This window comes from Schistocerca serialis, chromosome 2 (assembly GCF_023864345.2).
Source record: "Schistocerca serialis cubense isolate TAMUIC-IGC-003099 chromosome 2, iqSchSeri2.2, whole genome shotgun sequence".
Lineage (NCBI taxonomy): Eukaryota > Metazoa > Arthropoda > Insecta > Orthoptera > Acrididae > Schistocerca > Schistocerca serialis.
The window spans coordinates 715817832-715836397 of NC_064639.1; the positions used below are offsets into that span (position 1 = coordinate 715817832).

At 41.3% G+C, this 18566-nt stretch overlaps 1 protein-coding gene across 1 annotated transcript in view; it reads left to right on the forward strand.

The window, feature by feature from the left end:
- The window catches only part of LOC126457901 (ATP-binding cassette sub-family C member 4-like), a 303077-nt gene that overhangs the window by 90080 nt on the left and 194431 nt on the right, over positions 1-18566 (forward strand). The window lies entirely within an intron of this gene.

The window sequence follows — 18566 nt, forward strand, 5'->3', positions numbered from 1 at the left end:
CCAGTTCTTGTAACCAGAGTTTTTAAGATATTCTCAGGTATTAAATTTTGTTCTCACCGTACTCGCATGGGTAGTTCACTGTTTCCGGCGACGTTGTTCTTTCTTGTGTATACAGTATTGTACAATGCGGTACAAGGTTTCTGTACTCGATCAGTGCATTGCAAGGCTTTTCCGTGACTCAGAACCAGCAACTGTCTGTTAATCTTGAAACAACAGAAGACATCCTACTTTACTATTAATCACTGCAATTGCATTAGACATTTTGACCCTAGTGTGTGTTTCAAATCAAAACGGCAACTTGTGACAAGCGTATTTCCACTCCATGGCCAATTCTGACTGCAAAGTTTTATTATCAACGTTGAAAAAGTGTGACAGGACCATTACTGTTTACGATGAATATAAATAATCTAGCAGAAATGTCCGAAGCTCTTTAAGAATATTTCGCAGATGATGCGGTTGTCTATAGGAAAGTAGCAACGCCAGAAGACAGTATCGATTTACAGAATTACCAGCAGAGGATTGATAAATGGTGGAGGTCTGGCACTTGCCCCTGAACGTAAATAAATGTAACATACTGCGCGAACATCGGAAAAGAAATTCACTTGTGTACAACTGCAATACTGATGACAGATTGCTGGAAACAGTATCTACCGTAAAACATCTAGGAGTATCCATCCGGAGTAACCTTAAGTAGAATGGCAACATAAAACAAATAATAGGAAAAGCAGATGCCAGACTGAGATTCAACACACCAGGAATATTTCGCCACAGTGGTAGAATAAAAATCGAAAACTGACGATCATGTAAAGTGTATCTTTCAAATCATGTGAATAGCCGTCTGATGATGAACTTTCCAGTTCGAAACCGGTTACGGCGCTATTTACCTAAATAAATAGTAGTATTGATAGTGGCTGGTCGCAGTCTTCTTCTTTGTAAGAATTAACCTACATTAATTGTACACAGCCACGGTCTCACCATGTCAATTTTAGACAAAATGCTATCTCATATCTTAATAAACAACAGCACGACAGTAACAATACACTCTCATTCAGAGAGCCCACTGACAACCATAATTAAATCAATTTCTTAATGCGAAAAGAATGAAATCTATAAAGTAATTGTACCTAGACGCAAGCAAGTCCTGTTGCCTCATACAAACCACTCTTAAAAATAAGCCTTAACAATACAATCTCCCGCTGCGGCAGAAACAAGTCTGCTAACGAAAGCTAATGAATACAGTACTTCACTGTTCTTTACTAATGACGCTCTCACGAAACGTTTGTTGGTGTAAATATCATTCTGAAATAGAAATCGTAAGAACCCAGAATATTATCGACGTACAAAAAATTTACACGAAGGGTTTATTTCGAAAGACGGGAGATGAGGGTTTAACGCCCCGTTGATTACGAGATCGTTAGAAACGGACTACCAGCTTAGCCAGAGCAACAAGGCGGCTATGACTGAAAGAAACCAGCCGTGTCTTTTTAAAGGAGCAATCGCGGTATTTGCCTTTTGCGGTTTAGAAAAATTGCGAAAAACCTAAATCTTATACGAGGTCCGGGATTCAAACCACCCTTTTCCTAAATGCGATTCCAGTGTCTTACTGTTGCGCCACCTCACTGGATAATTGACTTCGAGCATGAACAATTGAAACGATATTTATTTAGATTAAGGATGCAAGTTTCAAGTGTCTGATGGCACTAATTCAACAACATATGCACAGTAAAGTGATTTTTTTCACTGTCGTTATAGTTGTTACCGGTGTTGTTGTCGAAATTGTGGAGGCTCCCCAGGTCCTAATAACCCGAATAAATCATAATTACATAAGGTAAGTCACCGGAGACCATGCGTCCGTTTTAGCAAAATTGTCAGAATGTATCCCTGAACAACGTACATAATTAGAGTGCAAACCGTATAATATTCTAAGGGGAGTCTTTCAGAAAATATCTGTTCAATACAGTCTCCTGATCCATTCAAACAATTTTTGTTACTCTTCATTGATTATCCCACATACATAACCGAGTTTTTGAATACTGTAATGAAGCACAATTTCAGCTCAACTAAGTAATATATGTAATTAGTGGAGACAAAACACATCACCGCAAAAATTCACTGGTAAGCCGCATTACAAGTGACACAAGATATTCGTAAAAACGTACTTACAGGTCACATAAGTTATACATTTTCTATCGCGAAAATTCTTGTTGAAGTCTGCAGTTACGAAAAAAGTACAATATTGTCCGGTGCTTGAGTTCCGTTGTATGTACTATTTAATTACACGAATTGCAGATGAAAGTTTAGCTAATTTGAGAAGATATTAATTAGTCAGGTGTCTACAGAGATGTGTATCGCAAAAACGAGATGTCACATTGGTGAAGGCTATGAACTAGCGATCTAAAGATACGGGGTTTTAGTCCCATTTTAGCTATACAGGTGCAAGTGCTGCGTCGTTTCCGTAGAACTACTAAAGCAATTACCGATACCGTCTCTTTGAAACGGACACGGAAATTTTTGCTTCCCCATTCTTGTCCGATCCAAGTTTATGCTACACTCAAAACAGTGCTGTAGCAAAAAGACACTTTTATATCAAGCATTAACGAATATTAATAAACATTTCTTTCGTCACGTGATTCACAGGTAGGCAACTGTTGTCCCTCCGTCATCTGGTATACAGACCAGTTGTACTTGCGATACTGATTCATTATGGGGCATCATAATGATGTCACAAGTATCTACAGAATGATCTGCTATCACCCTAAACTTAAGTCGGTCTGGACACATCGGGATGAATCGGCCGAAACGCATTCGAGACAAGTCTCTGATTCGCTTTGGGATGAGGAAGAAGATGGAATTGGCCATGATAGAAACCTTAAATCAGGGTGACTGACATCTGAGAACTGCTTCTACAGAATTCGTATTTTGTTACAACCGTCGGTCAGTTATGTGCGAGTATTAAAGTATTTAAGAGAGAAAGTCATTTCATAAGATGAAATTTTGAACCATAATGAAAACAAACAAAAAAAAAAAAAAAAAAAAAAAAAACTCCGCAACAACATTTCGGATAACAGTGAGTCTACGTAAAGCTATTAGGCTTGCCATGCAGCAGGACCTGTATGATATAACAAGCATTTCTTCTGATATCTTAGACAAGTATGGTTTTATAATGTCCATCACTACTGTATCCGTCATCGAAAGTTCACCAATAGTGAAGACGACTACGCACCTTGTTGACCTGGCTGATTGCTCGGTAACGAAATACCGTTGAAAGACGGAAAGGGTAGAGAAAACTTATGATTGACGCAGAATACTCTTTTATTTTGTGCTACAGTGGCAAAACGAGTTCAGTAAGGACAAGGAAGTAACAAGGTCATAAGAACTAACAAATACAAAGAGTTTGCCATTCATCAGGAAGTAAGAACATAAGAGGAGGAGTGAATGAAACAACTAAGGACTGAAAGAAAGAGGAATAAATTCACGCCTTACTTTGCACCTTCATAAGTTTAAATCGTCAGTCGTAGCGTCGAAAGAAGACAAAGCATACAAAACGGAAATTAGCTTCTCTTGGGCGCTGTTTAATGGAACTCCATTGTTTTACGTCCTTCTTGGCAGTGGAAGCACTAAGTGTGTAGGACTGTAGTAATGGTTTCCTCTAATCGCGTCTGCCGCGTCCAGGTGAGCGCCCTTAAGTAGTACGTAGCAAAAAGGTGGCGAGCGTGAAATTATTGCGTAATAGTTGGCACGGCGGAAGATTCTCGACACAAGGACCTCCCGCTTGGCGGCCTACAACCCACGGCGTAGTTCCCATCCAATTACGGAAGCTTCTGCGTGCACCTGTCACGGAGTCTTGCGCGCGCCCTTGGACTCTCGTCGACCTTCACACAGACGGTACTAGGCTAGAAAGTCCTGAAAGACTTGTCACATAAGAACAGAAACCCCTACACGATGTGCGCTACAAATCGTTTGCATGGGTGCAACAGAAATATCGGACCACAGGCGCGTGTGAGCAGTAATAAACAAGCGCCACGCGTATTCTGTAGAAAGAAGCCCACCGAAGCGTTAACGGATCCCAGTGTCTCCAGAGGCGACGTCTTGTGCAGGCGACAGACACCGAACCGCGTTTGAAAGCGTAGTCTTTCACAGCAGGCACCACAGTAGTGGTGATCGCTGACGTTATGCGTTTGTAGCTAAATTATTAGGAGTATACTTCAGTACAGATCTATAATAACGATGATCCGTACTATATCTTCAACAGACACTTCACGGAAAAACGAACAGGATACTAAATGTAAGCTGGCAGACAATTGAACGACCCTGAAGCGAACAGTCATCTGCACTACCTCAAAAGTATCATCTCATTTATTAAAGTTCAAACTCTTTGTATGTGAAAAAAGTGAAGATTTAACTGTCGTCTCAGCCCAAAGACTGGTTTTGGTGCACCTCTCAATGCTAGTGTAAAGGCCTCTCATCTCTGCGCAGCTACTGTAAGCTAAATTCACTTGGCCCTGCTTACTGCAGTCAAGCATTTAGTCTCCCTCTACAATCTTTATCCGACGCTACTCTCCACTTCCAAATAGACAATTCCTTGATGCCTCAGAATGTGATATATCAACTGATCTCTTCTTTTGGTCAAGCAGCACCATAATTTTTTTTCTCCCCAGTTCGATTCAGTGCAACTTCATTACTTGACCGATCTACGCATCTCATTTGCAGTATTCTTCTGTAACACCACACTAGTAGAGCGGTTACGTTTCGCGTGTTCCTACATTTTTTTGGGACCCAAAACTGCTTTTCCCCAAGGTCAGCTTCAAGCAATTTTTCCATTCACTTTTAAATGATTATTGTCAGTAATTTGCAACCATGACATTTTAAACTATAATTTTCACACCTGTCAGCAACGTCTTCCTTTGGAAATGGTATTATTATCATTATTATTACATTCATATTGAAGTCTGAGGATATTTCGCCTGCCTCGTATATCTTACATTCCAGGTGGAATAATTTTGTACGTTACGTTCTCTCAGTGGTTTCAACAATTCTGAGTGGATGAAATACGTAACTGATATTTTAATGAGCGAGTTACATCCTGCAAAACCACCAGTAAACAACTTGAATGGCTAGACAAGAGATAATCGTGTAACACTAGTCACGCACTAGGAGACAAAGGAAAAGTATCAAGCCTAACAAGCCTTTCTTCATTTTCTTTCTAACAAAAACTCGAGTTTACATGTGAAGAGCACAGACCCAAGCTGGCGAGCTGTCTCATTTTGAGGATGATGCTTTGCTGAGAATCCTGATCCGAGCAGCCATATCGTAATATTGTTTCGGTCCTAATTTTATTTATAATTTCTAGCAACGGCCAAGGATTGTATTGGCCCTAGACAATTTTAGTGATAAGATTCGCGTCATGGTACAGGACCATCAGGAAATGCACTTTGACCTTAATCGTCCTTTCTTCATCCGATGCCCTGCGAGGCTGTTTATTAATTGAGAACAAGTCGTCCACACCTGATCTGTTATCCTGTCCCTGTCTAGCTAATTTAGTGCTTTAGACCCTATTGAAAGCACTATCCTTGACTACCGCGTCAGCTTGCTTATTTATTTATTTCCTTGTGCACAACTCAAATGGCCCTGTGCTGGGATCAGTGACCAGGGTTGTTGTGAACTCATTTTCGTGATGTGACCTTAAAACGTATAATCTCCGCATCTTGTGTGAATGCATGCTCGTATTGGCACTTTTAATTATTTGCACAATGTGTCTCAAAATGAGGGAATGCTAACAAGAAACAACCCCACCTTTCAGCTAGACAGCTGAGGAGCGCCCCCTATAAATAACGACCAGGCATTCCTGTGTTGTGAACAGAAGAAGGTTAATCCGGTGGAGTCTGTTGCAGTCTAAAATCCAAGTTTAGTTATTGTTACAAGAAGGTAGATATCTAAATGACACAATTTATTTTACAAAAACTATTCGACTGAGTGGTCGTATGCGAAACTGAAATCGCGTTTTCGTTAAATATAATTTCCAGCGTTAATAGTTTGAAATAGCATTTTATAGCTAGAATCTCGTTGCTTCTTTAGCGACAGTTCAGTAGCGATACTGCCTCTGCGTTGATTTTTATGATGGTGATAGGAATTGGCATGAAATCGTTTGAGAACTTCTCGTACGTTAGCATTTGAGAAGCGGGTCGGTGGAGCATAGACACAGCACTGTTGTTCTAGTACATTTCAGCATCAGAGGGAGCAAGATGGCTTCCATGCCGAGCCAGCCTTGACGAATATCCGTTTGCTTACTGCAGCAACATAAACTCGAGGTAAACTGCTTACTTTCTATCTTCTAGTGACGCCACAATGAGTTGCGCTGGTACTCATGAAAGTGGAAGCCATTGTTTCTGAAGCAATAACTTCCATCTATTGCCTGCGCAATATAATATAACTTGCTTTTAGAATCTTTGTACTCCTAACAACGGCTTATATGTTAAAGTCCTCGGTTAACTGCGACATGATACTTTTTATTCTAGATGATTATTTCTGCCCCTGAATTTATATTTAGTCTGTGAAACGACACGTGCATACAGTACTGACAAATGTTGGATTAGTGGCATCATTCGCCTTCAGACTGATCTGGGTTGTGGAGTGACTGAAATAGTTGACTCCAATACGCCAGGAGCAGCTATCAAATGACAGTCCAGCAGTCATTTAAGTTTTGCATGTGTTTCTAAATCATTTCAAACGTATATTGGGACACGCTGTCAAAATATAACGGTCATTTCCTTCGCCGTTACTTCTCCAAGTATTCTAGTCCCCAGTCTCTAACGTCTTCAATCTCAACGAGACTTCCTGGGGACGCTTTACATATATAGGGCGTTTCACAGTTCGCGTTACACACTTATTGAGGTTGTAGAGGGGACTTCGTAGATCAAGTTTTGCCAAGGAACCCTTGTCCGGAAACGTCATCCAACGATGCTACAGAGCGTTAGATTTATAGGCGCTGGCTTCTGTAAATGTATGTACGACATAAAGGGTAATTCCGTGATGATGATGTTTGATCTGTAGGGCGCTCAAATGCGCCGTCATCAGCGCCCGTACAAAGTCTCAATTTTTACACAGTCTAATTTTTTCACAATCCAATCTAGCCACTGTTACGAATGATGATGATGATGAAATGATGAGGACAACACAAACACCCAGTCCCCGGGCGAAGAAAATCCCCAACCCGGCCGAGAAACGAACCCGGGAACCCATGATCCAGAGGCAGTAACAGTAGCCACTAGATCACGAGCTGCGCACGTAATTACGTGATGATATTACAAACTTTCAAGAATGACGCAGAAGGATAAATGTATTAATTTGAGGTAAGGTACCCTGTACCGGAAACGAACGAGTCGAATGTTATCAACGAAAACGCTGTGATAGCTCCGACAGTGGAATACATGTACCGGTAATGTTGTTGCTAAGATTGTTGGGTAGGCGACTTTCAGAGGTGGTAGTATGGACCACGACCAGAAGAAAGTCTGGTAAACATGTACTCTAAAATGCGTACCTTAAGAGCTATGAGCACTTGTTCAATATTGGAGGTGTGTTTCACACTAGCAAAGATGAACAAGTACTCCTAGCTCTTCAGGTATGCATATTACAGCCAATGTTTACCAGACATTTTTTCTTGTCTTGTTCCATACTACTCCACTGACAGTTGCAACAACAGTATCGTTACATGTATTCCACTGTCAGAGGTATCGGAATGACTTTTGTGCCGGTCGCTGTGGCCGAGCGGTTCTAGGCGCTTCAGTCCGGAACCACGCGGCTGCTACGGTCGCAGGTTCGAATCCTGCCTAGGGCATGGATGTGTGTGATGTCCTTAGGTTAGTAAGGTTTAAGTAGTTCTAAGTCTAGGGGACTGATGACCTTAGATGTTAAGTTCCATAGTGCTTAGAGTAATCTGAACCATCCGACTTTTGTTTGTAACTTTCGAATCGATTGTTTCCAAACCAGGGATCCTTACCCCAAATTGATACATTCATCCGTCTGCATCGTCCTTGAAAGTTTGTAACTATACAAACAATTACAGGCGTCGGCGCCTATAACTCTGACGTGGATGACGTTTCCGGACATGGGTTCCTGTGTAAAACTTGATCTACTAAGACACCTCTACAACCTCTAGAAATGTGTTAACATGAATTGTGAAACATCCTGTATGCAGTGAATATTTTTTTTTTTTCAGGAAGAAACATTGTTAAAACCTTTTTCTGTACCGAAATGGGAAACTTCCTTCACGATAACTGACTCAATTTGAACGTTATCTATGCAAAAACATCATATGAATGGTCAAAATGTGGTCTGAAACATTTCGTAGTAAGCATTTTCTTTTGCAACTGACTCACGTGACTTACCTCATCCTGGATCTAACGAGCAAATGCCCGTTGTCGGATTAGTAGTGAGAAACTGGTGATGTGACCAGACTGTGGTTTAGTGAGAGCGCCGGGCACTTTAGGAACACGTGCACAGGTGCTGATCGCCGGCTGGCGCGGCCCCAGAACGCAAGCTCAGGGCGTGCCCTCTCATTGTGAAACGCGGCCCAGAAAGAGGTCTCGCTGCAGAGGCGTCGAACGCCGGCGCATCGCCGCGCCGCCTCACTCACTCGCCGCCAAGACACCGGATCGCTACGCGGCACTATGTGGGAGAAGCAGCTGCCACTTCTGTCTGTATAGCGGAGCTGTTCAAAAGCGGAGTGCTTCAACCGTCCTGGCACCCTCAAAGAACATCTTCTCTCTCCCGATTGTACGACACAATGATTCTGAAATTAGTTTGACATCAGTGGAACCAGCGAAACAATTCCTACGGACAGCCTTCAATAGAGAATCTATCAGTGTGCATCGCGTTTACCTTATCAACACTCCTAAGAAATTGAGTAAGAATCGAGGTCGTCAACACATATTAGTATCTACATAGACGAATATTTTTCTTTTGTTTTAATAATCGTAACGATTTTACGGCTGAAAGTGCTGAATTAACGCGTTTTCTAAAATGAAGTTATGTTCGTAAACACCCATCGAAAGCTCTGGCAAGGATGAGTACATCGACAATTTGTAGATCATTTTCGGACTGAAATGTTTCGCAAGAAAAGAAAGAAAGAAAGAAAGAAAAGAAAGAAATATGAAGTCTTTTGCATCTCAGATGTCAGTCGTCCTCCTTTCTGCTTTCTATACGTGACGACAGCAGTCAATTTGCGCCTTTTAATTTCATATGCAGGTCGTTTCTCGGACTCTTTTGGAAAAAAATTCCTCCGCAAGCATTAAGAAATCTTATTTCACTGTATTCCTCTTTCTAAGAGCACTCTAATGTACTCACAACGCAGCGTAACGTTTAAAAAAAGTCTTAATTCCTCCAATATCTACTTGGGTATAAAAGCTAAAAGTTCTCAAGTTTGAAATTTGCTTCAATATCTATTCAGGCGTAAAAGTTGAAAGTCTCAAGTTTGTAATTTTTAATTTAGATAGGATTGACGTCAACTGATGATGGGCATTACCATGACGCTAGTTACGTGTAAGGGAATCCTTTCCATAAAACTGAGACACAATGCATTGTTTTCTCCGTGAAACAAAAAACTAAACAAAACAAACAGTTCCACAGTAGTGACGAAACGTGTATGGGTAAGAGATATCTGTATACAGGACGATAAAACCCAAAGATTTCACAGCTGCAAGTTACGATAATGAGGAAAGCTGTTTTCCGTCCTGGAGTCGGAAACACTCGTCCAGCGAAGGCTTGTGCCACAGTGCCGTTTATTCCCGACGGACTGCTGTCGGTCAGCTCTAGCTACATGAGTGCCGAGGTTCTCACATGTGTCTCGTCTCATAAACAATGAAATGATAGTCGGAATGGGCTTTTCGTGCTCACGCACACAAGCCAACAGTCAGCTGAAATAAGTGTCCCATCTTAGAAACAATTTGTTCAGCTACAGCATAGAGGTTATAACGTTGTTGCTTTAATTTGTGGTGTAAGAGGAACTGATAGACAATAAAAGCGGGTTAAAAGCTGTGAGCTGTCTGGGGAAGTTAACCTTGCATTACTGAGCAACTGTTTCACCAGGTATCCAGTCTAGCTTACCAAATTCCTAACCAGACCAACATTAATTATAATCTTTTAATAGTCATACGACAACCGGTGATATATATATAAAAGAGAATTTAAGTAAAAAGAAATAAATCAGTTTATATTTGGAAATTTATTTTAACATTGATCATTGAAATTTCTGCATATTAAACTTGATTCCTAACTAAACTGGTACCTTATTTAGGATTGTGCAAATGTGAGATTGTAATCTTACGGAACACATCAAATATGGAGCCAAGATTGGGAGACTGCATAAAACACTGCATTCATAAAACAACACACAAAGAACGTTGAAACATATGCAAGAGAAAATTAACCACTAACAACCGATTCAATTTTCACCCAAAGAAGTTAAGTTCGTAGTGCAATACTGTCCGTCATGTAATTACCACACACTGGTATACTAAATTCATATTAAATCTTTGTGAAATCTTCCCGAAAAGAATAGCTGAGGGCTACTTTGATGATTACACCACATGCTTCAAGTGGTCAACTTGGTTTACACAAAGAGTGTAACTCCACAATAACTTTGATAATTAAAATAAATTACATCGAAAAGCAATTTACAAAAGAAAACCCTAGAACTGGTTACTATCGTCTTACTATTAACCTGATGGGTCAAACAATTGTATAAGCACGTGGTACTGGTTTCACAAAGTACACCCCACGTGGGTTGAACATAAAGAAAAGTTGCTATATTGAAAATATTGTCAAGGCGAGACGTTATAATCTCACGCACATTCGCATTTAAGATTGATGAACTTAGTTAGAGTTACTGATCAACACGTGGTTCCACTTTACTCACAAAGTAGTGACAAAGCAACTACCGTAATATATTCTGAACTTCACACGAGAATTACACTGCGCTGCAATTTAAGATAACATTAGATATTTTAGAGCTAAACCTGAAATAAAGGTGATTAAATTTTCAGTTAGGCTGAACTTAAGAAATCCATTGTCCTACGGACTTAGCAGACACGCGCTTAGCCGGAGGTCTTACCACTTCAGACGCTCGCTCACGGACAGACTCACCTGGTCCCTTTCTGAGGGTGGCTCACAAATACAAACGGAAGTGGCCAGAGGTGCAGCTTCCTATACCAACATGACAAGAGACGGACAGGACCATACTAAGGATAGAAACCTCTTTGCTTTTAGAAAGCGTAGCTACCTGTTCCGACGTTGGTCCTACCGTTCTCTAGCAGACAGGCTTGTCTGCTACCCTCAAGCATGCAACTAGAAATACATTTGCTCATTCATCCTCTCACACAGAAAGGAAGGGGGATGACAGTATCTTATCATATACAGTATATAAAAGAAAGCGGATGTAGGTTCCGTATGAGACTGTGTGACATGATTTACACATAAACTGTGTTTTAAAGTGTAGTAGTGTGACAGATCGTTCTTGTTTGTGTGTCAAAGTAACACGTTCCACTACTCAGTCTCCTCCCAGATAGTCAGAAACGCCACAGTAAATTTAGAAGAGGAATTTATGCCGTAAATGACAACAGATTTAAGAAATTAACATGAAAGGAATCCAACAGAGACCTTTCAAGGTTTGTGAAGAAATGTGTACTACTACAATTCTTGACGAGAACGTCAAAAGGGACAACGCAGATAGAAGTCGTTCGTATCTCCGAAAGACAAGTCATCACCAAACATACGAATTAATGTCCCTCTAAAAACTCAGAAAATATGTTCACAGATTTTGCTTCAGACCCCACACCCTCTTTCAAAAAGAGATTCACGTTCTTTCATCACGCCACAAGTGAGGTTACAATTATTCTGCTATATACTTAATACGCAAGATCATTGCACTGGACGAAATGGCAGATTTCAAATTGCTTGACATATTATTACGATGTGCATTTAAATCGTTCGGAAAACAGAGATCTATGGAGGTATCACATGTTGAAATTTTCCATCACCCTTAATCCAAATGAGAATGGCCATAAGAAAACAAATTATGTGCCAGTCCCGTTTGTGAAATGCACGAAACATTTCCACAAAATTATACACCACATGATCGACAATATATCTTAAAATCGTTAGAAACGTTTCCCAGGGCATCGCCACTTGCTTTCTCTTGGCTTCTCAAATTCTTTTACGCCAATGCACGGACGAATATGTGTTTCTTACAGGACGGTAAACTTCGCTCTCTTCAGAGACGAAATGTACGAAAATACAGGTGAAGCCCAGTTCCTCGGCGTGATAGTGGTACAAAGACTGGTAAATTGCCTTAATGTTCAGAAACGTAGAACTCTGAACTTCAAAACACATAGAAACGTAGTATCGTATAACAACAACGTCAGTGAGTCACAACTGGTCGCACTCAATTCATTTAATTGCCTGGGTGTACAAATGTGTCAGGATATGTAATGGAATGATCATATTGGCTTAGTCATAGGTAAAGAAGGTAGCAGCCTTCGATAGACTGGGAAAAGTGCAGTCTGTCTACAAAGGAGCCCGGCGACAAAACACTCGCGCGATACAGCCTAGAATGTTGTTTAATACCATACAGGTCTAACAGGGTATATTGAGCTTGAGCAAAGAAGGGTAGCGCAAATGGGCAAAGGTCTGTCTGATCCACCACATAGCGTAACGGAAAAGCTGAGACACGTGAACTGACAGACGCTTCACGATATACGTCAACTATCTCGCGTAAGCCCACATACAAAGTTACAAGAACGAGTTCTAAGTGCGTAACTAGCAACATAGTAAAGCTGACTACGTATCGCTCCCAGAGGGACCGCGGGAACAAGGCCGAACTAATTACACCACACACAAAGGCATTTAAACATTTTCCTTTGCTCGATACGCGAATTCAAGGAAAAGAAACACAAATACGTGTTGCAGTGAGAAGTACCCTCTGCCATGCACTCCACATTGATGGACGTAGACGTAAATTTAGATAGGTGCGAAGGTGCCATACTGAAACATCGAAGTTAAGTTCAGAAGAAGAAAAAATTATATGATTCTGGTCGTGAAAGGGAACGACATGTAAATGTGAATAAATACCATATTATGCTGGTGTACCAAAACGCATCGATTCCTTGTTATGACACACAACAGGGTCATCTCACAAATGTAAGTGTTGTCATCTCAAAATACACATTTTTCATTATAATGAAAGTCGTTTGTACACAGCGATCAACAACGGATGACAACTCAAATGAAGTACAAGTACAGAGAACATATATTTCATTACAAGTGTCTTTCCTACTGGTAAGAATTTACGTGTGTAAAGAATTACTTTGGCACATGCAAAAGCGGTATTTACACCTAAGAAATGAAACCAGTCTGCCTAAATTCATAAATTTTGCAAGAGGTGGTGAGGAAATTTTGATCTTAAAAGCGTACAATTTATGAAAAATAGATGTAAAGGGCAGTACGTTACATGCGACACTACTGATAGTACTATAACGGTGCTGCATAGTGTTTGGAAAAGTGATATGTGGTTTACCAGTGACGGTCCAAATGAAATTGTATGTGTCATGGGAGACACAGCACCGGGATGACGCTGTCCGTTGCCCTTGCGCTCTGTGTAAAATAAGAAATGAAGAGAAAAAAGGAAAAAAAATGGTCACGATTGCATCGAGGCTGAAGCAGAGTCTGTTTCTCTCGTTTATGCATTAGACGTACAAAGCAATTACAGGGACTATATAATGGTGGAATTTCCAGCTACCTTAAGAGACTTGTGCTTACGTGGCACAAGATTTTTTGCCTTTGTCACAAGTTATTTATCTTTCTAAAAGCGAAGTTGCAGATGTGCTAACCACGAAACAGTCAGCATTTTATATTGGATAACTGCATTCACGTGCAGACTTACGATGAAAAACTACGCCACTGAGCCAAATGGCCTTCGACTTGGCTCAGTGCTGAAATTGTAGAAGAAATCACCACGTTTCTCCCGGAAACGGCTATATAAATGCTATTTACTACAGTACCCTGCGTCTCATGTGACTCGAAGAAAGAATAGATGTTCCCAGTTTCATATGAAGGGACCCGAGATCGATGATGTAATATGTATTGTCACCTTCAGTCTGCTGCAAAACTGTGAACCATAATTTTGGGTCACATACGACGAACTCTGATTAAACCATGCCCGTATTTCGAGAACTGTGGTCATTCGGAGACTGAAGACTGTATCGCAAAGCATCGCTGGTAAATCAATGGAAATTCGAAGAGCTGAAAGAAAATGTAACGTCAGCCTTGGGGAGGGAATCCAAATGTTCAACAGTGTCTCACGGGAAGTAAAACGAAAAGGCAGAGACTGTCTAGAGCGTAGTTTGGTGACCAGTCCTGAGACCGTCCTTGAAGGCGTTTAATCGTGTGTCAGATGCTATCGTTAAATCGTAATGACTAAAAACAAAGAGCTTCAACGAAATATAACGCACCTCGTGATTCGTTTGTTTAGTCATCTTGAAACAAAATAATAGCTGTATACCCATAGCATCCGTGAACGGAGCAGCCAGAGGCAAGTTATGGAAACTAGTAGTATATATATTCGAAAATGACACAAAGGCTGAGCTTCTTTATTTGAAGTGAGAAGGTACTGGCTGATTTTTTAGTAACAGCAGAAGGTGCTGTGAACTATGTTATTTCGCAGTTGTGCATTTGCGAAGTCTGAGGGACATGGAGTAGACGCTTGCTGTATGAGGATAGTCGGGAAAGATTAGATTGGCCGAGCATCACGTGAACGTGGTTCGTTCAAAATGGCTCTGAGCACTATGGGACTTAACATCTGTGGTCATCAGTCCCATAGAACTTAGAACTACTTAAACCTAACTAACCTAAGGACATCACACACATCCATGCCCGAGGCAGGATTCGAACCTGCGACCGTAGCAGTCGCGCAGCTCCGGACTGAGCGCCCAGAACCGCGAGACCACCGCGGCCGGCAACGTGGTTCTTAATGGAAAATGTTCGTAATGGTATATGGTTAAATTAAGTTTGTGACCGTAGCAGTACTAATCCGCTTGCTGCGCGCTCATTTACAAGGAATACAGTTTGCAGTTCTAGCTCACTATCGTCTTCTTAACTGCCGTCAAACCCGCGTCCCCATAAGTTACTTGTCACGCCATCGTTTCTATACATCGTTTCTGAATGCAGGAGGACACGAATCTAAACGTATAAATCCTATAATGTTCTCTCATACCAATTATAGTAAAAGAAGATATCATTCTTGTGATGCTGCACAAATTTGTGATAGTGATATGAAATGAAAGTCAAATAGGTCCAGCTTTGAGTGAAGCAAGTTAGAGAAAGTTATTGGACATTAATATTTCCGTAAGAATTTCGAGAAAAGGTTATTTTGCTCCTCCATCGGGGGTCAAGCCTTCTGTGGAATTCAGAGTAGCAATGAGAGGTACTAGCAGACAGAAATTTCGAGTGTGATCGGGAGGCGGTTTCTAGTGACACGACTGTTAACGGAAGGTTCGGACAAAGCAAAGCAATTTCTACTTTGGAAACCATTTCTCTGTGGCTTACGTATCGCCTAGACAGAAAAGAAGGCAGCAGACAGATTTTATTGGAGTGGATTACAGCATACAAATTGCGCTACTACAATACACCTTGAAGAATTTGTTCTCCTATATGGCTGATGTTACGTTCACACTTTACTTCTGTAATGTCTTTGGATACTAAAGTTGTCTCCTATGTATTTGCAAAGTTTTTTTATTGATTTGTATTTAGCAGAATACACTCTAAAAAAAAAAGAAAAACAACGCACCACGAAGGAATTATCCGAATGGGATGGAAATCGGTAAGTGTGATGTACATATACAGACAGAAAAATGATTAACATTTCAAGAAAAGTCGATGAACTGCTCGAATTCAGCAAGTCAGTAACACGTTGATCAACTTCTGGCCCTTATGCAAGCAGTTATGCGCCTTGGCATTGATTGACAGAGTTGTTGGATGTCCTCCTGAGTGTTGTCGCGGGGAAATCTGCCCAACTGACGAGTTAGGTCGTTAAAATCCCGAGGTACTTGGAGGGCTCTGTCTGTAATGCTTCAAACGTTCTCAATTGGGGAGAGATCTGGCGACCTTGCTGGCCGTTGTAGGGCTTGGCAAGTACGAAGATAAGCCGTGTGCGGGCGGGCATTAGCTCGCTGACACGTAAGCCCAGGATAACTTGCCATGAAGGGCAACAAAATCGAGGCGTAGAATGCTGTCGACGCACCGCCGTGCTGTAAGGGTGGCACGGTCAACAATCAAAGGGGTCCTGCTATGAAAAGAAATGGTACCCCAGACCATCACTTCTGGTTGTCAGACAATATGGAGGCCGATAGTCATGCTGGTATCCCACCGCTGCTCAAGACGTCTCCAGGCACGTCCTCGCTGATCATCGAGGCTGGACTCATCACTGAACAGAACTATACTCCAGTGAATGACATTCCATGCCGAAGTCGTGTCTGGAGACGTCCTGGACAGCGGTGGGATACTACCACGACTGCCGTCCTCCATACTGCATGACAACCAGAAGTGATGATCTGGGTGCCATTTCTTTCCATGGCAGACCCATTTGGTTGTCATCCGTGGCACCCCTACATCACAGCGGTATGTCGACAGTATTCTGTGCCTCGGATTTGTTGCCTTTCATGGCAAACCATCCTGTGCTTACGTGTCTAACACACCAGCTGGACAAAATTTTGCACGAGATCCGTCAGAAACACATCCAACAAGTCTTATCAATCAATGCCAAGCCGAATAACTGCTTTCACAAGAGTCAGAGGAGGGCCATTTGCTCAATTTGTGGAGCTCTTTCTCTTGCATAAATCATCAGTTTTTTCCGAAACTCTAATTTGTTTGTCTGTACGTGTGCATCACATTTACTGATTTCTTTCCTACTCGAATACTTCATACGGGGTCGTCTTTTTTTCCATACTTCTTAGAGGGTATTATCGATGTGCAGTCACTTCGCATCTTTGAATTCTGCGAGATTCACATGCATTCCGTTGTGTGTTCGAGGTAATTAACATGACTTTAGTTGCTTGAGAGCTCAACGAACCAGTGATAACTTACAATGTGGAGGACATTTCGTTGCACTTTTGACATCTTTGTGGGGTGTTCATTTTGTTGTTGTTGTTGTGGTCTTCAGTCCTGAGACTGGTTTGATGCAGCTCTCCATGCTACTCTATCCTGTGCAAGCTTCTTCATCTCCCAGTACCTACTGCAGCCTACATCCTTCTGAATCTGCTTAGTGTATTCATCTCTTGGTCTCCCTCTACGATTTTTACCCTCCACGCTGCCCTCCAGTACTAAATTGGTGATCCCTTGATGCCTCAGAACATGTCCCACCAACCGATCCCTTCTTCTGGTCAAGTTGTGCCACAGACTCCTCTTCTCACCAATTCTATTCAATACCTCCTCATTAGTTATGTGATCTACCCATCTAATCTTCAGCATTCTTCTGTAGCACCACATTTCGAAAGCTTCTATTCTCTTCTTGTCTAAATTATTTATCGCCCATGTTTCACTTCCATACATGGCTACACTCCATACAAATACTCTCAGAAATGACTTCCTGACACTTAAATCAATACTCAATGTCAACAAATTTCCCTTCTTCAAAAATGCTTTCCTTGCCATTGCCAGTCTACATTTTATATCCTCTCTACTTCGACAATCATCAGTTGTTTTGCTCCCCAAATAACAAAACTCCTTTACTACTTTAAGTGTCTCATTTCCTAATCTAATTCCCTCAGCATCACCTGACTTAATTAGACTACATTCCATTATCCTTGTTTTGCTTTTGTTGATGTTCATCTTATACCCTCCTTTCAAGACACTGTCCATTCCGTTCAACTGCTCTTCCAAGTCCTTTGCTGTCTCTGACAGAATTACAATGTCATCGGCGAACCTCAAAGTTTTTATTTCTTCTCCATGGATTTTAATACCTACTCCGAATTTTTCTTTTGTTTCCTTTACTGCTTGCTCAATATACAGATTGAATAGCATCGGGGAGAGGCTACAATCCTGTCTCACTCCTTCCCAACCACTGCTTCTCTTTCATGTCCCTCGACTCTTATAACTGCCATCTGGTTTCTGTACAAATTGTAAATAGCCTTTCGCTCCTTGTATTTTACCCCTGCCACGTTTAGAATGTGAAAGAGAGTATTCCAGTCAACATTGTCAAAAGCTTTCTCTAAGTCTACAAATGCTAGAAACGTAGGTTTGCCTTTCCTTAATCTTTCTTCTAAGATAAGTCGTAAGGTCAGTATTGCCTCACGTGTTCCAACATTTCTACGGAATCCAAACTGATCTTTCCCGAGGTCGGCTTCTACCAGTTTTTCCATTCGTCTGTAAAGAATTCGCGTTAGTATTTTGCAGCTGTGACTTATTAAACTCATAGTTCATCTTGTTACCACAAGAAAAAGCTGAAACAAGGAAATTATGCCTTTAGCGTAATCCTGTGACGTAATTATCTGCCCGGCAGTAGGCTGCAAACGTCAACTTCT